Source organism: Aulonocara stuartgranti, assembly GCF_965226115.1.
Source record: "Aulonocara stuartgranti genome assembly, chromosome: 15".
Lineage (NCBI taxonomy): Eukaryota > Metazoa > Chordata > Actinopteri > Cichliformes > Cichlidae > Aulonocara > Aulonocara stuartgranti.
In genome coordinates, this window is record NC_138951.1 from 32460612 (window position 1) to 32486509 (window position 25898).

The window sequence follows — 25898 nt, forward strand, 5'->3', positions numbered from 1 at the left end:
ATAATCACCCTGCTGCAACCAGGTTTCTGTAAGGCAGAGTAAATCGATTTGTTGATCAATTAATAAGTCATGTACTAACAGAGACTTGGAGGAGAGAGACATAATATTTAATAATCCACATTTCACTGTTTTACTCTTTGGTTCAGATGTGTATAACATGTTGTTCTTTCTTTGTGATTTTTTTTATGTTTAAGTCGTTTATTGATGGTTTTTAGTTTGTTTTTTGTCTGTTTGGGAGCTGACACAGTCTGAGTGGAAATAGGGTTTTGGGGGGGTAACAGGAGGAGAGAAGCTGCAGAGAGGCGTGTAAGACTGCAACTCTTCTTCATGGTCCCAACTCTGGATAGTCATATTTTGGGGGGTTTAATATATTTGTCCATATTTCTAGAAATGCGAGCTGCTCCATCCGAAGTGGGATAGATGCCATCTTTCCTAACAAAACCAGGTTTCCTCCAGAAGGTTTGCCAATTATCTATGAAGCCCACATCATTTTTTGGACACCACTCAGACAGCCAGCAATTTAACCCTTTAAGACCTACCATAGAACCAAGTCCGCCAGAGCTTATATTATATTTTTACATGCTGTAGTGCCATTTTTGGGCGCATTTCAAGTTGATATACATCAATACAACCATTATAGCCCAAATTGTAATAATATGTATGCATTAAGTGCATAGTAACTACATAAATTGCAGAAAAGTGCAATAAACTACAAAAAAATTTAAAATCATTTTTGTTTTTTTAACATATATTTCTAGTTAGAGAAATTTAAGAGGCTTACCCCTCAAAACTGTAAATACAAAAAAGTTGCACAAAATAGTTTCCCACCACAGGAAGTCTTCATAGTTTTATTTTTGAAATACACAATTTTTATATACTGCAGGAAAAACGAAAATAAATATTATAATGCAAATTTGCAAAAAAACAGATATGGATCAAAATAAACTATTTCCAGCAGTGCAATATGAGTCCTAAGCATCCCAGAAACGACACAGAAAGTCATAAAGTCAAACATAACTTTTAAAAACACAACTATAGGCTCATAAGGCCCTGATGGTAAAAAAAACTACATTTCCGCAAAATGACATCACTTCCGGATTCGGGCAGGTCATGAAGGACATGCGATAGTTCGAGCTGATGGACGTAGGAAGTGTTACGAACAGCCAGTGTTGGGGAGTAACGGAATACATGTACCGCCGTTACGTATTTAAAATACAAAATATGAGTAACTGTATTCCGTTACAGTTACCGTTTAAAAAGGTGGTATTCAGAATACAGTTACTTTGTTGAAATAAATGGATTACACTGCGGTACTTTCCTGTTTCATATTGTCGCGGGTCAGGACTGTTTGGGTTTTGTTTGACAGCTACGTTCTGTTGTTCCAGGCGGCAGCGTTACGGTTGCCATGGTTACAGGGCGACGCGCTCTCTCTCTCTCTGCGACTGTGTGTTTCCTGGGTGAGAGAGAGCGCCTTTTCGTTGTTGTTGTTGTTGTTGTTGTTGTGCTAAGCTAACAGGCAGAATGCTACAAGCATAGCTCTAAAGAATGTAGCATCATGAGCAGTGTAGTCCATGTTGCAGGGAGAATGGACTGCCATACACGTTATGGGTCTGTGAGCGTGAGGAGGGAGAAAAAGGGGAGTGGAAAGGTACGAGTTGTCATCGAGGAAAAACGGGAGCTGGAAGCATGTAAATATAATAATAACCACTGCAGCCAAGAAGAGTGCCTGACGAGCCCAGTTGTAAGTAAGCTATTAAGACTCGACTGTACACCGTGTTCGTGTTTTCCTCCGAAAACAATAAGTTCCGTTGGAGCAGCCTTTCAACGCCTCTCTCTGTCTCTCGCAAGAAAAGTTGACTCACACAACAAAGTAAAGCTATTTTTCGGCTACGAGCCGACAGGGACCCCGCCGTATCAGTCAGAGGTCCCTTTACTACAGTTTGGAGTCGCGGACCTTCAGTAATAGTAATAAATCACACAGCAATAGTACATTCACGTTGTTGTAAAAAGCATGATAATATATTAAGTAATCCAAAGTATTCAGAATACGTTACTGTCATTGAGTAACGTAACGGAATACGTTACAGAATACATTTTGGGGCATGTATTCTGTATTCTGTAATGGAATACATTTTAAAAGTAACCTTCCCAACACTGCGAACAGCTGATAGGATCGGCAAAGCGTGTTTGTGGAATGTTTTTGTTGCTGCAAGTGCTTTTTATGCAGTTTTTGCAAAGCTATATGTGGAAGGAAACTGTGACCTAGATCAAGCTGATGGCATAAGATGTAAGTACAACTCCTCCGGTTTCATATGCCAAAAAATTTATTGCGCTAGCTTACGTGGTTGCAGTTCTACCGGGATTTAAAAATAGTTACGCAAAACGGAGCATGCCCGCTCCAACCGGCTTTAAAGGGTTAAGGAGAGCATGCGGCTAAACATGTCACTCCTGGTCTGATTGGGGAGGGGACCAGAGAAAACTACAGAGTCCGACATTGTTTTGGCAAAGTTACACACCGATTCAATATTGATTTTAGTGAACTCCGGGTGTCATTACTGCCAACGTGAATTATGATTTTACCGAATTTATGTTTACCCTTAGCTAGCAGTTTTAAATTTTCCTCAATGTTGCCTGCTCTGGCCCCTGGAAGACAACTGACTATGGTTGCCAGTATCTCTAGCTTCACATGTCTCAGAACAGAATCACCAATTACCAGACTTGACCCCTGGCGGGTGTGTTGCCGAGTGGGGAAAAACGGTTAGTCAGATGAACAGGTTGGTGGTGTACCTGGGGCTTCTGTTTAAGACTATGCTTCCTCCTCACAGTCACCCAGCTACCCTCTTTCCCCAGCTGCTTGGGGTCTGCCAGGAAACAGCTAGCGGGGCCTACACTATCTTCAGCTGAACCAGCTACAGAGGCCTGGCTAGCTACGGGTGAATGAAGGGTGTGAAGCTGAGTCTCCAATTCAGTAATCCTGGCCTCCTGAGCCGCAAATATGCTACATTTGTTACAAGTATCATTACTGCTAAAGGAGGCCGAGGAGTAACTAAACATCTGACACAATGAGCAGGAAAGGGCAGGAGGGACAGGTGAAGTAGCCATGGTGCTAGCGAGTCGGCTACGTGCTAAGCTAAGCTAGCGAAACAGTAAAGACATGGTGAGTGAATACTTTGGCTATAAATTAGGTAGTGATTACATAGAAAGTGTGCTTCGGAAGAAGCACGTGAAGATTATACTATGAAAAAAGAATGTATCTAAAAGTTTTTAATTAAATTGCTAAGCAGAAAAGCTACTCAAAAACACCACTGTGTTTGAGCAGGAACAGGAAGTGATACTCTACCGCAGAGAGAGCGAACACCAAGCGACAGCGCCACCAAGAGTCAGCAATCTTTTTCCAATTATCAAATTCACAGTTGTGGTGAGCTGAAGCCTAAAAGGTAAAGGGTTTAGAACTCCCGTGAAGAAGAGTTTCTTTGATTTTTGTGAATATTGGAGCCCTGGACCACAACTCACAATCACTGTTGTTATCATAATTGTGTGGATGCCGAAAGGCATCCACACTATTGTGTTCCTGTTTCTCTTTATTCTTTATCCTTTATTGTGTGGATGCCCTCAAAGGCATCCACACTATTGAGTTCCTGTTTCTCTTTATTGTGTGGATGCTTTAAGCATCCACACTATTGAGTTCCTGTTTCTCTTTATTCTTTATTATTGTGTGGATGCCTTAATAGGCATCCACACTATTGAGTTCCTGTTTCTCTTTATTCTTTATTATTCCGGGTGTTTCCGTACACTTTTCGCCGTGGATCTACTTCCACAATTTTTGTGCTATTTTCACCGTTCAAACTCTAAACTGTTCTGCTCTTTCTGCTAATGCCGGCTATGACTTTTGGTGTTTATTACTATTATACTTTTTAAAATATTACACTTTTTTCCTTTAATTTGTCCCATTGAAATGAATGGGAAACTTCCACAATTCTGCTAAAACTTTCTTGTCTTTGAAACTTAACTACTGCCTCATACTTTCACCTAGAAACTCCATTCAAACTTTAAAATGTTCTCAAATGATTTGGCTATTCCTGTATGATTCAACTTTTTCAGATCTTCTACCGTTTTAATCTTATCCCTCTTTGAGTTTTCAGTTGCAAAATTGTGATTTTTCAGAAAATACATGCGTTGCTATGGTTGCTATGCAATTAACTCAGAGGGGACAGTGAAACTGTTTGAATTTTCTCTTCATGTCCAAACAACTTCTTGCTACTCACTCAATTTCCACTCAAGCCCCACAAATTATACATCAAAACGTAGGTATTTTTGCTGGCTTTCAGAAAATATCCCTATCATTGTTGTGGGACTCATAGATATTTTGCAAATCTCCTCAGAGTAACACAAAGTCAGAAAACTCTCCATATAAACTCAATGGAGAGTTTGTTCAAAATCACCGCTGGATTTCTGTAATGAGAGGCATTTTCAAATTGTCATATCTCCTTAACGAAGCAAAGTTAAGACATGAGGCTTGTCCCCGTATATGTTCAGACACTCCTGACGCTCACAATTCAAGAATTTCTTTCTCACCTATTACCGTTCTGAAATGAGTTGGACTTGTTTGAGGGTAGGAAATTTGTCCCTCGCTCAGATTTCATCAGATTTCAATTTCTGGAAATGAGGCACTTTTTTCTCTCGTCATATCTTTTTGATGGATTTCCACAGAGCCCTGAAAATTTCCATGACTGTTCACCAAAGCCTGCTGTTTCTTACGGTGAAAGAATGATTTTGATGCTCCATATAGATTTAGAGTTACCAAAGGTTGTTTGAGCACAAGTCAAGGCAGTTTTTGCTTCGCCTCTACTCAGTTACAGTGTATTACAAGTCATATATCTTTAATAATTTATGTTTTATCTCTGAATTATGAAGACCTGAAGATTCCCCCATCTCTTCTGAATAAAACGATGCCTGAATGACCGTTCTAGCCTCTACGGTTAGGAAATTATGGCCATTTGTTCGAGTGGAATCCTGAATGTCAGAAATACACTGAAGAAAACTCACACCTCTCTCTGTGTCTGTGTGTGTAAGGGCTGACTACAGCAGGTGCAGCTAATTTAACTGACCTACATATACCAAGCCCAGACTCTCCACAGCTCCTGTTCCCTTTACTGTCTGTGTATGTGTGTCTGTGTATCAGTATTTCTCCTATGTTTAAGTATTACTCCTCAATCATAGTATTTCTGCTAAATCAAAGTACTTCTGCTACATCTTAGTACTTCTGCTAAATCATAGTATTTTTGCTAAATCATAGTATTTTTGCAAAATCATGGTATTTGTGCAAAATCATGGTTTTGAGGCCAAATCATAATATTTCTGTTATTTTATAATATATGTGCTGAATATATTATATGTGCCAAATCATAGTATTTATCCCAAATTATAGTATTTATGCCAAATTACAGTATTTCTGCTAAAAAGCAGAAATAGTCCTTTTTAGCAGGAATTTCTGCCAAAAGATAGTATTTATGTTAAAACTTAGTATTTCTGCTAAATCAGAGTATTCCTGCCAAATCATAGTATTTGTACTGAAACATAGTACTTCTGCCCAATCATAGTATTTGTACTGAATGATAGTACTTGTGCCAAATCATAGTATTTGTTCCAAAGCATTGTATTTGTATGGAGTCATAGTATTTCTTCTAAATCATAGTATTTCAATCAAATCTCAGTAGTTGTTGTTAAAACGAAGTATTATTGCCAAATCATAGTATTTGAACCCAATCATAGTATTTCTGCTAAATCATAGCATTTGTGCCAAATCATGGTATTTGTGCAAAAACATAGTATGTCTGAAAAACCATAGTATATCTCTTATGTTATAGTATTACTACTAAGGCATAGTACTTGTGCCAAATCATAGTATTTGTTGCACATCATAGTATTGGAACCAAAACATAGTATTTGTCCCAAAGCATCGTATTTGTATGGAGTAATAGTATTTCTTCTAAATCATAGTATTACAATCAAATCTCAGTAGTTGTGTTAAAATGCAGTATTATTGCCAAATCATAGTATTTGTACCCAATCATAGTATTTTTGCCATGTCATCGTATTTGTGCCGAATCATGGTATTTTTGCCAAATCGTGGTATTTGTGCCCAATTAATAATTCTGTTATGTTATAGTATTACTACTAAGCCATAGTATTTCTGCGTTGTTATAGTATTTGTGCTAAAACGTAGTATCTCTGCCAAGTCATAGAATTAATGCAATTTCATAGTTTTTTTAGGAAATCTGTTATGTTATAGTATTACTACTAAGTCATAGTATTTCTGCCAAAACATAGTATTTGTGCCAAAGCATCGTATTTGTATGGAGTCATAGTATTTCTTCTAAATCATAGTATTTCAATCAAATCTTAGTAGTTGTTGTTAAAACGCAGTATTATTGCCAAATCATAGTATTTGTACCCATTCATAGTATTTCTGCTAAATCATAACATTTGTTCCAAATCATGGTATTTGTGCAAAAACATAGTATGTCTGCAAAACCATAGTATATCTCTTATGTTATAGTATTACTACTAAGGCATAGTATTTCTGCCAAATCATAGTATTTGTTGCACATCATAGTATTGGAACCAAAACATAGTATTTGTCCCAAAGCATCGTATTTGTATGGAGTAATAGTATTTCTTCTAAATCATAGTATTACAATCAAATCTCAGTAGTTGTGTTAAAATGCAGTATTATTGCCAAATCATAGTATTTGTACCCAATCATAGTATTTTTGCCATATCATCGTATTTGTGCCGAATCATGGTATTTTTGCCAAATCACGGTATTTGTGCCCAATTAATAATTCTGTTATGTTATAGTATTACTACTAAGTCATAGTATTTCTGCGTTGTTATAGTATTTGTGCTAAAACGTAGTATCTCTGCCAAGTCATAGAATTAATGCAATTTCATAGTTTTTTTAGGAAATCTGTTATGTTATAGTATTACTACATACATCATAGTATTTGTACTAAATCATAGTATTTCTGCCAAAACATAGTATTTGTGCCAAAGCATCGTATTTGTATGGAGTCATAGTATTTCTTCTAAATCATAGTATTTCAATCAAATCTTAGTAGTTGTTGTTAAAACGCAGTATTATTGCCAAATCATAGTATTTGTACCCATTCGTAGTATTTCTGCTAAATCATAGCATTTGTTCCAAATCATGGTATTTGTGCAAAAACATAGTATGTCTGCAAAACCATAGTATATCTCTTATGTTATAGTATTACTACTAAGGCATAGTATTTCTGCCAAATCATAGTATTTGTACTGAATCATAGTACTTGTGCCAACTCATAGTATTTGTTGCACATCATAGTATTGGAACCAAAACATAGTATTTGTCTCAAAGCATCGTATTTGTATGGAGTAATAGTATTTCTTCTAAATCATAGTATTTCAATCAAATCTCAGTAGTTGTGTTAAAATGCAGTATTATTGCCAAATCATAGTATTTGTACCCATTCATAGTATTTTTGCCAAATCGTGGTATTTGTGCCCAATTAATAATTCTGTTATGTTATAGTATTACTACTAAGTCGTAGAATATCTGTTATGTTATTGTGTATCTGCGGAATATAGTATGTGTGCCAAATCATAGTATTTATACCAAATCACAGTATCTGTGCTAAAACATAGTATTTCTGCCATATTGTGGTATTTGTGCAAGAACATTGAACTGTTATGTTATAGTATTACTACTAAGTCATAGTATTTCTGCGTTGTTATAGTATTTGTGCTAAAACGTAGTATCTCTGCCAAGTCATAGAATTAATGCAATTTCATAGTTTTTTTTAGGAAATCTGTTATGTTATAGTATTACTACTAAGTCATAGTATTTCTGCCAAATCATAGTATTTGTGCCAAATTACAGTATTTCTGCTAAAACGCAGAAATACTACCTTTTAGCAGGAATTTCTACCAAAAGATAGTACTTCTGCTAATTCAGAGTATTTCTGCCAAATCAGAGTATTTCTGCCAAATCATAGTATTTGTACTAAATCATAGTACTTGTGCCAAATCATAGTATTTGTTACACATCATAGTATTTGAACCAAAACATAGTATTTATGCCAAAGCATTGTATTTGTATGGAGTAATAGTATTTCTTCTAAATCATAGTATTTCAATCAAATCTCAGTAGTTGTGTTAAAACACAGTATTATTGCCAAATCACAGTATTTCTGCCAAATCATAGTATTCCTTCAAAATCATAGTACTACTGCAATTTCATAGTATTTGAGCAAAATCATAGTATATGTGCAAAAACATTGCATTTCTGCAAAATCACAGTATATGTGTTATTTTATAGTATTACTACTAAGGCATAGTATTGCTGCCAAATCATAGTATTTGTACTAAATCATAGTACTTGTGCCAAATCATAGTATTTGTTGCACATCATAGTATTGGAACCAAAACATAGTATTTGTCCCAAAGCATCGTATTTGTATGGAGTAATAGTATTTCTTCTAAATCATAGTATTTCAATCAAATCTCAGTAGTTGTGTTAAAATGCAGTATTATTGCCAAATCATAGTATTTGTACCCAATCATAGTATTTTTGCCATGTCATCGTATTTGTGCCGAATCATGGTATTTTTGTCAAATCGTGGTATTTGTGCCCAATTAATAATTCTGTTATGTTATAGTATTACTACTAAGTCGTAGAATATCTGTTATGTTATTGTGTATCTGCGGAATATAGTATGTGTGCCAAATCATAGTATTTATACCAAATCACAGTATCTGTGCTAAAACATAGTATTTCTGCCATATTGTGGTATTTGTGCAAGAACATTGAACTGTTATGTTATAGTATTACTACTAAGTCATAGTATTTCTGCGTTGTTATAGTATTTGTGCTAAAACGTAGTATCTCTGCCAAGTCATAGAATTACTGCAATTTCATAGTTTTTTTTTAGGAAATCTGTTATGTTATAGTATTACTACTAAGTCATAGTATTTCTGCCAAATCATAGTATTTGTACTAAATCATAGTACTTGTGCCAAATCATAGTATTTGTTGCACATCTTAGTATTAGAACCAAAACATAGTATTTGTCCCAAAGTATCGTATTTGTATGGAGTAATAGTATTTCCTCTAAATCATAGTATTTCAATTAAATCTCAGTAGTTGTGTTAAAATGCAGTATTATTGCCAAATCATAGTATTTGTACCCAATCATAGTATTTTTGCCAAATCGTGGTATTTGTGCCCAAATAATAATTCTGTTATGTTATAGTATTACTACCAAGTTGTAGCATATCTGTTATGTTATAGTGTATCTGCGGAATATAGTATGTGTGCCAAATCATAGTATTTATACCAAATCACAGTATTTGTGCTAAAACATAGTATTTCTGCCATATTGTGGTATTTGTGCAAGAACATTGAACTGTTATGTTATAGTATTACTACTAAGTCATAGTATTTCTGCGTTGTTATAGTATTTGTGCTAAAACGTAGTATCTCTGCCAAGTCATAGAATTACTGCAATTTAATAGTTTTTTTTAGGAAATCTGTTATGTTATAGTATTACTACTCAGTCATAGTATTTCTGCCAAATCATAGTATTCGTGTGAATTTGTATACTGTAATATCACTGTATTATGTAGTGGCTAAGTAGGGGCTGTTTACTAAGTGCATCAGTGTAAATAGGTCATCTCTTGTGTTGGAGTGCCCTCTTGTGGCGCCTTTTGGGTAGCGCCTTAGTAAACGGGAACCCTGTAAAAAGTGGCATCAGACTGATTTGTAGTGGAGGAATTTGTTACCAGTTTTCTTAATCTTTAATCTGTATGCATGTTGTAATGCATACCCTGTTCTTAATCATAGAAACCACACCATATCACCTCTCCACATCCTCCTACTGTATGCCATACCTCCCTGTACCATCCATCTGACCGCAATAAACTCCACCTGTGGTAATCTAATCCCTGGATGTCAGCCTCTCCTTCTGACCGAGGATAGTTATAGTATTTGAGCCAAATCATAGTATTTGTGCTAAAACATAGTATTTCTTCCAAATCATAGTATTTGTGCCAAAGTATAGTATTTCTTCCAAATCATAGTATAACTGCACAATAAAGGTTCTTGAGCCACATCAGTGTTTGTGCCAAATCTTAGTATTTCTTCTAAATCCTAGTAATTCTGCTCAATGATAGAATTTCTGCTATGCTTTAGTACTTTTTTCCTAGATTGTAGTACTTCTGCTAAGTCAAAGTATTTCATGTAAATCATAGTATTTCTACCAAGTCCCAATGTTTCTGCTAAATCATAAATAATGTTTTAGTACAAATTGTATGATTTGGTGGAACTTTCTGTGTTCCAGCACAAATGCTATGATTTGGCAGGAAAAAAATATTATTTAGTATAAATACTAAGTTTTAGCAGAAATGCTATGTTTAAACTTTAAAAAATTCTGCTAATTCTGCTGATGTGTGTTACGACTTTTGACCATTGAAATGAATGGAACACATTATCAATGTGGTCACTGATTTTGCATGATGGGCTGAGCTGTGCTTTACCTCAGTGAGATAAGCATCCGTTCTCAGACTGGGAGGCCTGGGTTCAAATCCAGCTTATGGCAACATTTCTTTCATTTAACAGTTAAACTTTTTTTAAACTCTTTTCAACACAAATTTCATTTTATTCACCCCTTTTCAGCAAAATTTTCAGTTTTTTTAACCCCTTTTCAGCACAAATCCAAACTTTATCAGCTCTTTTTCAGCAAAAACCTCTTTTCAGCAGAATTCTGCTCATTCAACTCTTTTCAGCAAAATTTTCAGTTTTTTCTGCTGTTTTCAGAAAAAAACTCTTTTCAGCAGAATTCTGCTCATTCACCTCTTTTCAGCAGAGATTCTGCTGATGGAACTCTTTTCAGCAGAATTTTCACCCCTTTTTTTTGCCCAAATTCTGCTAGCACAATTGTCAATCTCTCCACCTTTTCTTTGTGAGAAAGTGTTTGGCTCAGTGAGCTAAATAGCTGCCCTTTGATCAGGAGGGCCAGGTTCGAATCCTGCTCACGGCATCTTTTTTTTTTTTTTTTTTTTTTTTGTTTCAACTTTTTCAGCTTTTTTCAGCAGATATCTTCAGCCGTTAAGGCATCCACACTGCATTTTCGCAGGAAATGCAAATTTTTCTAGTTGTGTGGATGCCTTAATAGGCATCCACACTATTGAGTTCCTGTTTCTCTTTATTCTTTATTATTCCGGGTGTTTCCGTACACTTTTCGCCGTGGATCTACTTCCACAATTTTTGTGCTATTTTCACCGTTCAAACTCTAAACTGTTCTGCTCTTTCTGCTTATGCCGGCTATGACTTTTGGTGTTTATTACTATTATACTTTTTAAAATATTACACTTTTTTCCTTTAATTTGTCCCATTGAAATGAATGGGAAACTTCCACAATTCTGCTAAAACTTTCTTGTCTTTGAAACTTAACTACTGCCTCATACTTTCACCTAGAAACTCCATTCAAACTTTAAAACGTTCTCAAATGATTGGGCTATTCCTGTATGATTCAACTTTTTCAGATCTTCTACTGTTTTCATCTTATCTCTCTTTAAGTCTTCAGTTGCAAAATTGTGATTTTTCAGAAAATACATGCGTTGCTATGGTTGCTATGCAATTAACTCAGAGGGGACAGTGAAACTGTTTGAATTTTCTCTTCATGTCCAAACAACTTCTTGCTACTCGCTCAATTTCCACTCAAGCCCCACAGATTATACACCAAAACGTAGGTATTTTTGCTGGCTTTCAGAAAATGTCCCTGTCATTGTTGTGGGACTCATAGTTATTTTGCAAATCTCCTCAGAGTAACACAAAGTCAGAAAACTCTCCATATAAACTCAATGGAGAGTTTGTTCAAAATCACCGCTGGATTTCTCTAATGAGAGGCATTTTCAAATTGTCATATCTCCTTAACGAAGCGAAGTTAAGACATGAGGCTTGTCCCGGTATATCTTCAGACACTCCTGATGCTCACAATTCAAGAATTATTTTCTCACCTATTACCGTTCTGAGATGAGTTAGACTTGTTTGAGGGTAGGAAATTTGTCCCTCGCTCAGATTTCATCAGATTTCAAATTCTGGAAATGAGTCACTTTTTTCTCTCATCATATCTTTTTGATGGATTTCCACAGAGCCCTGAAAATTTCCATGACTGTTCACCAAAGCCTGCTGTTTCTTACGGCGAAAGAAGGATTTTGATGCTCCATATAGATTTAGAGTTACCAAAGGTTGTTTGAGAGCAAGTCAAGGCAGTTTTTGCTTCGCCTCTACTCAGTTACAGTGTATTACAAGTCATATATCTTTAATATTTTATATTTTATCTCTGAATTATGAAGACCTGAAGATTCCCCCATCTCTTCTGAACAAAACAATGTCTGAATGACCGTTCTAGCCTCTACGGTTAGGAAATTATGGCCATTTGTTCGAGGGGAATCCTGAATGTCAGAAATACACTGAAGAAAACTCACACCTCTCTCTGTGTCTGTGTGTGTAAGGGCTGACTACAGCAGGTGCAGCTAATTTAACTGACCTACATATACCAAGCCCAGACTCTCAACAGCTCCTGTTCCCTTTACTGTCTGTGTATGTGTGTCTGTGTATCAATATTTCTCCTATGTTTAGGTATTACTCCTCAATCATAGTATTTCTGCTAAAGCAAAGTACTTCTACTACATCTTAGTACTTCTGCTAAATCATAGTATTTTTTGAAAAATCATAGTATATTTGCCAAATCATGGTATTTGTGCAAAATCATGGTTTTGGGGCCAAATCATAATATTTCTGTTATGTTATAGTATATGTGCTGAATATATTATATGTGCCAAATCACAGTATTTATACCAAATTATAGTATTTCTGCTAAAAAGCAGAAATAGTCCTTTTTAGCAGGAATTTCTGCCAAAAGATAGTATTTATGTTAAAACATAGTATTTCTGCTAAATCAGAGTATTCCTGCCAAATCATAGTATTTGTACTGAAACATAGTACTTCTGCCCAATCACATTATTTGTACTAAATGATAGTACTTGTGCCAAATCATAGTATTTGTGCCAAAGCATCGTATTTGTATGGAGTCATAGTATTTCTTCTAAATCATAGTATTTCAATCAAATCTCAGTAGTTGTTGTTAAAACGCAGTATTATTGCAAAATCATAGTATTTGTACCCATTCATAGTATTTCTGCTAAATCATAGCATTTGTGCCAAATCATGGTATTTGTGCAAAAACATAGTATGTCTGCAAAACCATAGTATATCCCTTATGTTATAGTATTACTACTAAGGCATAGTATTTCTGCCAAATCATAGTATTTGTACTAAATCATAGTACTTGTGCCAAATCATAGTATTTGTTGCACATCATAGTATTGGAACCAAAACATAGTATTTGTCCCAAAGCATCGTATTTGTATGGAGTAATAGTATTTCTTCAAAATCATAGTATTTCAATCAAATCTCAGTAGTTGTGTTAAAATGCAGTATTATTGCCAAATCATAGTATTTGTACCAAATCATAGTATTTTTGCCATGTCATTGTATTTGTGCCAAATCATAGTATTTTTGCCAAATTGTGGTATTTGTGCCCAATTAATAATTCTGTTATGTTATAGTATTACTACTAAGTTGTAGAATATCTGTTATGTTATAGTGTATCTGCGGAATATAGTATTTGTGCCAAATCGTAGTATTTATACCAAATCACAGTATTTGTGCTAAAACATAGTATTTCTGCCATATTGTGGCATTTGTGCAAGAACATTGAACTGTTATGTTATAGTATTACTACTAAGTCATAGTATTTCTGCGTTGTTATAGTATTTGTACTAAAACGTAGTATCTCTGCCAAGTCATAGAATTACTGCAATTTCATAGTTTTTTTTAGGAAATCTGTTATGTTATAGTATTACTACTAAGTCATAGTATTTCTGCCAAATCATAGTATTTGTGCCAAAGCATCGTATTTGTATGGAGTCATAGTATTTCAATCAAATCTCAGTAGTTGTTGTTAAAACGCAGTATTAAATCATTGGGTACAAATCATAGTATTTGTACCCAATCTTAGTATTTCTGCTAAATCATAGCATTTGTTCCAAATCATGGTATTTGTGCAGAAAACTGGGTTTGTCTGCAAAACCATAGTATATCTCTTATGTTATAGTATTACTACTAAGGCATAGTATTTCTGCCAAATCATAGTATTTGTACTAAATCATAGTACTTGTGCCAAATCATAGTATTTGTTGCACATCATAGTATTGGAACCCAAACATAGTATTTGTCCCAAAGCATCGTATTTGTATGGAGTAATAGTATTTCTTCAAAATCATAGTATTTCAATCAAATCTCAGTAGTTGTGTTAAAATGCAGTATTATTGCCAAATCATAGTATTTGTACCCAATCATAGTATTTTTGCCAAATTGTGGTATTTGTGCCCAATTAATAATTCTGTTATGTTATAGTATTACTACTAAGTCGTAGAATATCTGTTATGTTATAGTGTATCTGCGGAATATAGTATGTGTGCCAAATCGTAGTATTTATACCAAATCACAGTATTTATGCTAAAACATAGTATTTCTGCCATATTGTGGTATTTGTGCAAGAACATTGAACTGTTATGTTATAGTATTACTACTAAGTCATAGTATTTCTGCCAAATCATAGTATTTGTGTGAATTTGTATACTGTAATATCACTGTAGTATGTAGTGGCTAAGTAGGGGGTGTTTACAGTGTAAATAGGTCATCTCTTGTGTTGGAGTGCCCTCTTGTGGCGCCTTTTGGGTAGTGCCTTAGTAAACGTGAACCCTGTAAGAAGTGGTATCAGACTGATTTGTAGTGGAGGAATTTGTTGCCAGTGTTCTTAATCATAGAAACCACACCATATCACCTCTCCACATCCTCCTACTGTATGCCATGCCTCCCTGTACCATCCATCTGACCGCCAATAAACTCCACCTGTGGTAATCTAATCCCTGGATGTCAGCCTCTCCTTCTGACCGAGGATAGTTACTATTGCAGCACCACCCAGCATTAAACTGACGTACACCATTCTGTACAATAGTATTTGTGCTAAAAAGTAGTATTTCTGCCAAATCATAGTATTACTGCTATTTCATACTATTTAAGCGAAATTACAGTGTTTCTGCAAAAACATGTTTGAGGGGTGGAAATCTGTCCTCCTCTCATTTTTCAAACTCCGAAAATTAAGCCATTTCTTCTCTCGTCATGTCTCCGCGACGGAGATACAAAGAGCTATGTAAATCGTAGTCAAAGTACACCAAAGTCCGCTGATTCACCCAGTGCAAGAATTATGCTTCTATCCCACCTAGTTTTTGAGTACAAATTTATACACTATCACAGACCGGTAATTCATATTGATAATTTATTACAATTCTGCAAAGTTTTATGATTTTAGCAGCTTTTCTAATATGGACCTCACATTCTTGTTAACAGTCTATGGCAGAAATACATACAAGTACACAGCCTGATGAAGCAGACAGAAGCAGTACCTCTGATTGGTTCAGCATTTTCACCTCTTATCAGCACAAATCTCAGCCTCTTCTGCTGTTTTCATTAGAATTGTAAGCTTTTCCACCTTTTTTCAGTTACGTGAGAACCAGTTTGGCTCAATGAGTAGCTGAAAAATGTCAGCCTCTTCTGCTGTTTTAGCAGGATTTCAGAGTTCAGCTTTTTCACTTGTTTTAAGCACAAATTTCAGTTTCTTTACCTCATTTCACAACAAAGTTCTTCCTCTTCACCTCTTTTCTGCTAATTTGAGCTTCTGCTCCACAGTGCACATTGTCCCTCTCATCATATCTTTGCTTGTGACCAGAACTCATTTGGCTCAGAGGGTAGGACATCTGCCGTGAGACCCGGTGGCAGAGGTTTGAATCCTACCTGTGACATTTGCTACACATGTTCCCTGCTTGCATGCGCTCTGCTTTCTTGTGTGTCACTGCTCTCCAGTGTGTCATTACACATACAGCCATCTTCAGCAAGTACTTCTGCTTCTACACCTCTTTTCAACTCATCTTTTTGCTTCTTTGCCTCTTTTCAGCAGAAATTCTTCTGATTCACCTCTTTTCTGCCAAATGTTTAGCTTTTTCACCTCTTATCAGCACAATACTAAGCAGCTTCTGCTAATTTCACCACAATTGTCACTCTCTCCACCTCTTCTTTGTGTGAATGAGTTTGGTACAGTGAGGTGAATTGCTGCCTTTAGACCAGAAGGGCCAGGTTTGAATCCTGCTCAGGGCAATGTTTTTTGGTTTTTTTTTTTTCAACTTTTTCAGCTTTTTTCAGCAGACATCTTCAGCGTTAAGGCATCCACACAGCATTTTCGCAGGAAATGCAAATTTTTCTAGTTTTTCTAGTTATTCTTCAAGTTGCCACTTTCTTTGCCGCTTAACTACTCCCTCAGTTTTCAGCCGTTTTTCACCATTCAAACTCTAAACCGTTCAGCTCTTTCTCCTGATGCCTGCTATGACTTTTGGTAGTCATAACTTTTATACTTTTTCAGATATTAAGCTTTTTATGTCATTTTTTGGCCCATTTTGCTGAATAGGACCACATTATCAGTGTGATCACAAGTTTTGCTTGCTTGGCTGAGCCATGTTTTAGCTCAGTGAGATAAGCAGCCGTTCTCAGAGTAGGAGGCCCGGGTTCAAATCCAGGTTGTGGCAACATTTCTTTCACTTAACAGTTAAACTTTTTTAACTCTTTTCAACACAAATTTCAGCTTTTCACCGCTTATCAGCACAATTTTCAGTTTTTTCTGCTGTTTTCAGCACAAATCCAAGCTTTTTAAGCTGTTTTCAGCAAAAAACCTCTTTTCAGCAGATTTCTGCTCATTCAACTCTTTTCAGCAGAAATTCTGCTCATTCAACTCTTTTCAGCAGAAATTCTTCTTATTCACCTCTTATCAGCACAATTCTCAACCTCTTCTGCTCATTTCAGCACAATTATCAGTCTCTCCACCTCTTCTTTGTCAGAAAGATGTTGGCGCAGTGAGATGAGAACCTTCCTTGAGTACCAGAAGGGCCAGGTTCGAATCCTGCTCAGAGCAACATTTTTTGCTTTTTTTTTTTTCAATTTTTTCAGCTTTTTTCAGCAGACATCTTCAGCGTTAAGGCATCCACACAGCATTTTCGCAGGAAATGCAAATTTTTCTAGTTGACCTTTGCTTCACAGTAAATAAATGCACTGTTATTAAACCAGTTCTAACTACTAACTACTTTAGCTATCTTTGTTTCCTAAAATAGACAGAGTCACAATTTATATTGATCCAAACTTATTTAAACAAAGGTCTGAGACAAATTAAAAACTAGATGTTGCAGTACTTGGCTCATTCTTCTTCTCCTTAGTGGGCCTCACCACCACTGGTGCAGGGCCATTAGCTTGCAGCTACTTTTTCAAAATTTGAAGCAGAGCATCTTAGCAGCTGACATTTAAGATTACCTTTGGACAAAATAATGCAAATGCTTACACACTGCCATAGAGCTGCCTGACCTGACTGACAAAACCACAGAACTGGATACCCACCTCTATGGATCTAAGAGGGTGTCAGGGGAAGGCAAAACATTGCGAATGTCCTTATTTTTTCTTTTGTGAAGGTATCAAAATTTTAACACTTAAAATTTTAACACACTTAAAAAATGAAATATCTCATTAATGAATAGCAAGTATGTTTATTGTATCACTGAAAAAGCAAGATTCAGGTTTTCATTTGTCTTACATAGGCCAAGTTCAGAAGCAAGTGGTCCTGTGTATTAAAAGTGGACCAAGCACATGGAGAAAGCAATATTTTTGAAGCAATCATACTCTTGTCATTCACTCAATCAATCATTCACTCAGGGAAAAAATTCTCTCTACCTTTCTCTTTGCTGTTAACATGCAGAGTGTGGGGAAAAAACACAAATAAGTGTTTTGTGTTTTGTCAGGCTAGATTTTGAATTCCATCACAGATTACTCTGCTTGTGTTCATCCTTGTTAGGAAGTAGGAAAAAAAAATGAAGATTTTTACAAATGAAAGGTGACACCTGTCTATAATGAGATAGAGAGAGAGATGAGTGATGAGTAATAAATGATTGCCACAGTATCCAATTTCCCAAACAAGCTTATATGGATGCATCATGAGAAAAGCAATGGCTGGGTTTTATTTCTAGCCAGCGCATGACTGATATGCATGGCTTACTTTTGTAATTGTCTAGGTGCATTGGACCCAAAGACGGACATAGCAATCTTTTCAGCCTAATAATGTAGTATTTGCTAAAATGGCTTCAGAAGTGAATTATCACTTTGGTCTCTGGCACAGGGATTCAGTCCTCTCTAGAGATGAACATTGTAGTCACTTTACTTCTAATGCATCATGGAAGGCACTAAATAGTACGGACATATAATACATTCTCAGAATGTGAGACAGCATGATGAAGGGCAACCTCCTGTTTAAGCCGACCGTCCTGTAAGTAGAAGGTCACTTTTACCTCTCTGGGGAAATGGGTACAGCTACATGTGTCTCTCTGGGACCTGTGATTGAACAAATTCCTAATTATTTTGTGCAGTAATGGCATTGAAAGCCCTCTACAGTCCAGCATGGGTGTCATCACTAGTGTAGCAGTGGTGTTTTTGAACCACATAAAGAGCAACTTTGCTGGGGCACCTTATCACATCTATTCAAATGAATTAGGTTGTTCACTTAAAGTGAAACACTTGCCAATATGTGCCCTAAATCGTCTCAATGGTTGGAGATTCCATAGGCTGCCTCTCCAGTGTCTTTTAAATTTTGACACAATGAATTGTGCAAATGGGGATAAAGGGGTTGTGGACTTGTTTGTGGACATGAAAAATGACTTGCATGCAGTCTCAAAACAGACTTGGGAGTAAAGTTAAAAAAAAATGTTAAAATCTAATATTTAGAATTCCACAGCCAGAGTCATTATTGTTGCTGTTTATACCTCTGATGTCTACTTCGATCAGAGTAATGCTCCATATGTAGAAAAAGCAAAAGTCATGACAAAGTGGGTTCATGAGTGCAAGAGTGAGTTCAGTGGCCTTTGTTGACCTTCCCAAATCTGAATCAGTAGAAAATGACATTGACTGAAACCAGCTCACTGAATGAACAATGGGCTGTGAGGTCAGTTCCTTGATCATTAATATGCAAATTGTCATGACCATTGATCAACGACCACTGATCAAAGGCCATTGATCAATGAACATGAGTACCATTCACAGAGAGTTGGGGAATGGTTGCTATCACATCCACACCCACAATGTTGTTAAACACATCATTTATCAGCAATGAAAACAATAATATGCTCACTATGCTTCCTTGTGGCGTTCCATTTTCTATTGGCAAACTTCCTGAATAGCTCAGTCTTCCAACCAAAATAAAATCCTTAATCCATCTGAACAGTCGACTATTTATACCCATTTCCCTAATTTTAATTATTAGACCTTCTTTCCACATCATATCATATGCTTATTCTGTCTTTGTAAACGGAGTATTCAATGCATCATTTGTGTTGTCTACTTGCTGCAGTATCCCCCTATTTTCTGCAATTGTCATTTCTCTTCCCCTTTGACCTTCTTTACTAATATTATTTAAGCTGTGAATTTCATTTATCACTATCCCGGGTCTCTGACCCAGCATTTTGTTTATATTTTGAATTTTTAAGTTAGCCCTTTAATTATGTTGTATAATAGGATTATTTTTTGGTTGCCCTAAGTTTAGTTTAGTTCAGTTATGTTTCACTTTGGTCTTCTGTGTTAGTCTGTCATGTTTCTTGTCTTCTTGTCCATGTTGTCAAGTTCACATTGTCATGTCTGTGTTCCATGCTGTTTCCTGTTTTATTGTGAAAGTCCCTGTCCTATGTGCACTGTGTCTAGTTTTTCTTCCCCTTGTCTCGTTAGGTCTGATTTGTCCTAGCTGTGTTCCCACCTGTTCTCCATCCCCTCATTATCCCTCTGTGTACTTAAGTCCTCTGTCCTCCTATGTTCAATGTCAGGTTGTCTGTTGTCCTTTGTGCCACGTTTCCAGGTTCCAGGTATCTTTGGATCCACGTCAGGTTTCATGGTTTTTTTTGTTTTTTTTAAAGTTTATCTTTAGTTTCCCCAGTTTAGGTCATTGTTTAGCTTCGCCTCTGCCTTGTGTTTTGTAATGTTTTACCAGCCTTAATAAACGGCTCACTTTCTTTAAATATTCAAGTTTTCGTCCTCGTTCCATCGTGTCTGCATTATGGGTGCTCTTCGTCACTCCATATAGTCTGCCTCTGCCAGACTGTGATATCACTGCTATAACTTTGACATCATTTAATACTGGATACCCATATTTATCCAGTATTATACCCAAAACACCATTTCTGCACACCTCTTGTACCATGCCTCTCTATTTTCAGTTCTGTCTCAGTCCATGCCAGATAGTGGTCACTCCCCATCATTATCTCTTTGACTACCTGCCATGAACAAACACCCGCCAATGAATCTGATACTAATGTGAGATCAATTGGTGATTATGTACCATCCCTAGTACTGATTCTTGTACTGCTTCCATCATTTAGGCATAGCAAATTTTTAACTTCCATTAACTCTTCAATTACTGCTTCATTTTGGTCTTTGTAATCTCCCCATAATGTTCTATGAGCATTAAAGTCCCACACCAAATTACTTTCCCCCCTAAGTGTACCCCAAGTTCTTGATGCTTCCATTTTCTGTCCAAGTTTCAACTACAGTATACTCCAACTGTGTTCCTTCTCCCAAAGCTCTATACTAAATTCTTTGTTTCATAAATATAACACAACCTCCTCCTCTACCCTTCCTTCTACCACTTCAAACACTCTCATACCCTTTAATAACAAAGTCCAAACTCAACAAAACTCATGCACCCTATTTTAACAGAGGAACCTGGAAGAAACGGTTCTTGGAATTCCAGCATTACAGACAGTCTATCAACTCTTTCCCCACTGACTGTTCTCAGCAGTCTTTTAATCCTGCTGACATCACTGCCAGAAATACTTTGTGTGATTTTTTTTTCTAGATCTCCCTCTACTGGTACCTTTGATTACTCCCCACACCACCTTAAACTCCCCCAATGTTTTCCTTTCTCTGACACACTTTTTGCAAGTACTCTCACAATTTAACACTTTATTTTTCTGCGCTTCCGTCTTAATGGCTATGAACAAACTTCCATCTCTTAGTACTTTAGCTAGTGTTACATCTCCAAACTTCTTTTTCAGCTGTCTCGATAAAACTATCAGGCTTAATTGCACTCCCTTATCCTCCAGCGTAAATCTCTATATTATTTTAAACTCTTCTCTGACAATCTTTTTCTGAATTACACCCCCGTCATCTGAGATATTCCCCTATAAACTTTGTTTGCTACTCTGAGTTCCTAACATACTCCCATCCTCTCTTACTCTTCTTCCTCTACCTGACCCTGTCCTATAACCGGCTTCCAGTCTCCTAAATCCATGTCATCATCGTCCTCTACCTGTGTGCCATTCTAGTCCAGTCACACACCAACTTATGCCAATCGCCAAAATCCGTGATCCAAATCTGTATTCCAAAGCCAAAACTAAACAATCCACTCAAACAGTCTTCCGATAATCCACAAAACCTCCACGTGCTGCTTCCACCCGACAACTGCCAACCACTTCACAGCAGGCCTAGCTGGCTAGGAAGCTGCCCTTTTGTAATGATCCATGGCAGGGGATTGGCTTACAGTGTCGAGATCAGCCAATACACATGTGCCAATTAACTGTGAATGGGCCAATAGGTGGAAGTTTGACACCTGAAAAACAAGAGCAACAGAAAAACAGCAGTGCTACTCATCGTGGCATGTAACACCCTAAAATGTTGATACCGCAAAGTACTCATGTGGGTATAATTTCCTTTTGCTTTTCCCCCCTTTAATATACACCACCTTGTATGTGTTATATTTCTTTATGAAGGATGTAGACATTAAATGCCAGTGCACTTAGAAATAATAAACAATCCACTATTCCTTTGGATTCCTTGGAACAGCAGCCATTCAGGTCTCATCAGCTTAAGTTTTGTTTGTATGAAATTATTTCAGGAACATTACTGCTTAGTTTCTTTTATTACTTTCCACTAGTCTGACTCTGTCCTCAGGGGTAAGAGCTGGCAGAAAGAGCCTACTCTAGATTATGTTTGTCCTTTAAAATTGATAAGTGAATCAAAAGAGTATTACATATTAATAATTAATTTCACAATGTGAGGTAGAAAAAAAGGGTCCTGGATCAAACTTGCTTAAGTGAAACAGAATGCCTCAGCAAAAATGCAGCAGTGCAGCTCTGGCATGCTAATAGAATGATTTAAGAAATCACCAACTGCAAATAAAGTGATCCTCGCTGAACTCCACTCTGCTTACTTGTCACCTAATGGCCCAATACATCAGTTAATAAGGACTATCACAGCTGCATAGAGCCTTATCCAACAAACATTACAAAAAAAACCCAAACATGTCAGGACCAAAGTCAGAATGTGAGGTGGACCCAAAAACAGACTCAAAACGGAGGCTCAAAATTATGTGAACAAGAACTTTATTTACAGTGACGCTGTGACAACAATATTTACAAGTGTTAAAGCTAGAAATGAGGCTAAGGCAAATGAACGTCAACTATGAAATATCAGATTACGTGAGTATGATGCTATGAACATGAACTGGGAAACACTATGAACATGAACTATGGAACTAGAAAAAGTTGCATTTCCTGCGAAAATGCAGTGTGAATGCCGTGTAGTGGAATCTGTTTAAACAGCTGAAGAAGTAGAACTATCTGCTGAAAACCGGTGAAGAGGCAGAAATTTTTGCTGAAAAGCCAAAAACTCGGCTGAAAAGTGGTGTAGAAGCTGAAATTTGTACCGAAAAGAGGTGAAAAAGTTGAACTGTCTGCTGAAAAGAAATGTTGCCATGAGCAGGGTTCGAACTGGGTCCTCCTGGACTCAAGGCTACTGATCTCACTGAGCCAAACTGGATCTCAGGTAACTGAAAAGAGGTGAAAAAGCTGGAAATTCCGCTAAAAAGAGGTGAACTTTTGAACTTTCTGCTGAAAAGAGGTGAACTTGTTGAATGTTCTGCTAAAAAGAGATGAAAAAAACAGAAAATTCAGCTGAAAACAGGCCAAGAACCTGAAAATTCTGCTGAAAAGCGGTAAAGAAGAAGAACTTTCTACTGAAAAGGGGTAAAGAAGCAGAACATTGCGCTGAAAAGAGGTAATGAAGCTAAAGTTTAAGCTGAAAACAGCTGAAGAATCTAGAATTTTTGCTGAAAAGGGGTGAAGAAGCTGAAATTTGTGTTGAAAAGAGTTTAAAAAGTTTAACTGTTAACTGAAAGAAATGTTGCTATAAGCGGGATTCGAACCCAGGCCTTCCGCTCAGAGAATGGCTCCATATCTCACTGAGCTAGATTGTGATCAGATCTGCCCAGAGGAGGGAGAGGTGAACTGTATGCCTCTTCTGTGTTGGCGTACAGTGAGTCCAGTGTTCTATTGTCTCTGGTTGGGCATGTTACATACTGGGTGAAGGTGGGCAGTGTGGAGTCCAGTGAGACATGATTAAAGTCCCCTGATATTAGGAGAAGGGCTCTCAGAGATTGCGTTTGCAGTCTGCTGACTACGGAGTGGAGAGAGTCATAGGCTGTATCCGCGTTGGCCGAGGGGGGGGGCATACGCTGTTATCGCAATAACTTGCCAGAATTCCCTGGCGATGTAGTACGGATGCATGCTAATGGCTAACAGCTCAATGTCTCTGCTGCAGAGTTGTTCTTTCACAGTGATGTGCCCAGGGTTACACCATCTGTCGTTCACAAAGACTGCCAGTCCCCCTCATTTCCTCTTACTGCTTTCTTTCATCCTGTCCGCCCACAGCAGCTGGAATCCAGGTAGCATCACACTCGTGTCCGGAGTTAGCGGTGTTAGCCAGGACTCCGTTAGCATCATGATGCTATATTGCCGGTACTCCCTCTGTGACCAGGTTAGCGACATGAGCTCATCCATCTTATTGGGCAGCGATCTTACATTTCCAGTGATCACAGAAGGAATAGATGGCCTGTAACGTCTCCTTCTCAGGCGACGGCGCTCCCTCCCAGCACGACACCCCGTCTTTTCCTCCTCAGCTTGCTGGGAATGTCGTGCCTGTCCGGCAGCCACACCGCTGCGGGACACAGAGCTAACAGCTGATCCCTACTTTAAACAAAGGATCTATGCACTGGGTCCCCAAATACGGGTGAAAAAAGTGGAAGAAAACAGAGAAAAACGACCAAGACTAGCACAAAACCGTAGTCCATGATTGTAGAATGTAATTGCTAAAACTTTAGTTACAAAAAAATTAAGAGAAAATAAAGAGATAAGAAAGAAGCTCAGAATGAGCGGAGCTGCTGTAACAGGCTGCCACACATGGGGGGCGCCGGATAAGTCTGCTATTGAATACCAGGTTCAAGTTCTCTCTAGGATATTGTAGACAAGGCAGAACGAGGGCATGTGCAAGATGCAAAATGTGCAAATATAATATAATTTAGATGTTTATGAGCAGCTATGTGACTGGGGTGTGCAAATAAGCATATTGTTTGCAGGTCCAGTTTATAGTGCATTTGTGGAAGTCTTGTGAAGTTGTTTTTGAGTCTTTTGGTGAGTATTGTAAGGTGTTTGTAAAATTGTGTGTTTATCAGTCCTTTGTCTGAGTTGAGGGCCCTGACTGCTTGGGGGGGAAAGCTCTTGCAGTGTCTGGCCATTACAGTTTTGATGCTGCGAAACCGTCTACCAGACGGAAGAAGGGAGAACAGTGCATGTGAAGGGTGGAAAGTGTCCTTCACTATGTTGTTCACATGTTGGATGATGTGTTTGTCGTAGAGTTGGGAGATGGGTGGGAGAGGGCCTCCAATAATCCTCTCTGCTGTTCTCACTATCCACTGCAGAGACTTCTTTTCAGTGAAAGTGCAGTTCCCGTACCAGATAGTGATGTAGCAGCAGAGGACGCTCTCAGTGGTTCCCTGGTAAGATTTATGTGAGGATGGGAGGAGGGAGACTGGCTTTCTTCAGTTTCCCAAGAAATTGAAGACATTGGGTGTCACAACGGGACTGAACGGACTCACGCGCAGGCTCTAGGTCTTGAAAGCACAAGAGTCTTTATTATGATACACCAGGTGATTATTTACAAAAGTGAGGGGAAAGCCGGGCTCCGGGGGTCCACACACGAACGGGAAAGACGCCAATAGTCACACACACACACACACTCCGTCCACTCCTCTTCACACTCCACTCACTCGGGTAACACAGGGGTAGGTCCAGGGAATCTGTACACAGAGACACGAAGGGATAGTAAGGCAAATCGCTGTGAAAACACTTTAGAAGTAATTGAGCTGGGGTTACACTGACGAGGGTCGGCAACGGTCCAGCGACGAGAAACACAGAGCTGCCATCTTATAAAGGAGCTGGATCACTCGTGATGAGCCACAGGTGCGTGGGCCAAGGGCAGGAGCCCACAGGTGAGGGAGGAGGGAAAGAGGGGAAGGGAGAGAGCAGGAACAAATAAAAAAAAAGAATACAAAACATATGTAGCCATACTGAGCCGACTGGGTAGGCACAGGGACCCTGACAGTGGGCTTTCTTCATGATGGTGGGTGTTCAGGTTCCAGGAGAGGTCATCTGATATTTGCTGAGACAGGTTGTTATTCTGACACTAGTCCACCAGGTGTTGTTATTTCTCTCTGCATTCAGACTCATCATTGTTGGTGATGAGACCCACCACTTATGTTATCTGCAAACTTGATGATGTGATTTGACCTTTACTGTGAAGTACAGGCATGTGTTAGCAGGGTGAA

At 37.7% G+C, this 25898-nt stretch overlaps 1 protein-coding gene across 1 annotated transcript in view; it reads left to right on the forward strand.

The window, feature by feature from the left end:
* Positions 1-1597: 1597 nt before the first annotated feature.
* Positions 1598-25898, forward strand: part of LOC309689147 (uncharacterized protein) — a 44396-nt gene continuing 20095 nt past the window's right edge. The window contains exon 1 of the mRNA XM_082505363.1: positions 1598-1741. The gene's annotated coding sequence lies outside the window, so the exon portion shown is untranslated. The remainder of the gene's footprint in view (positions 1742-25898) is intronic.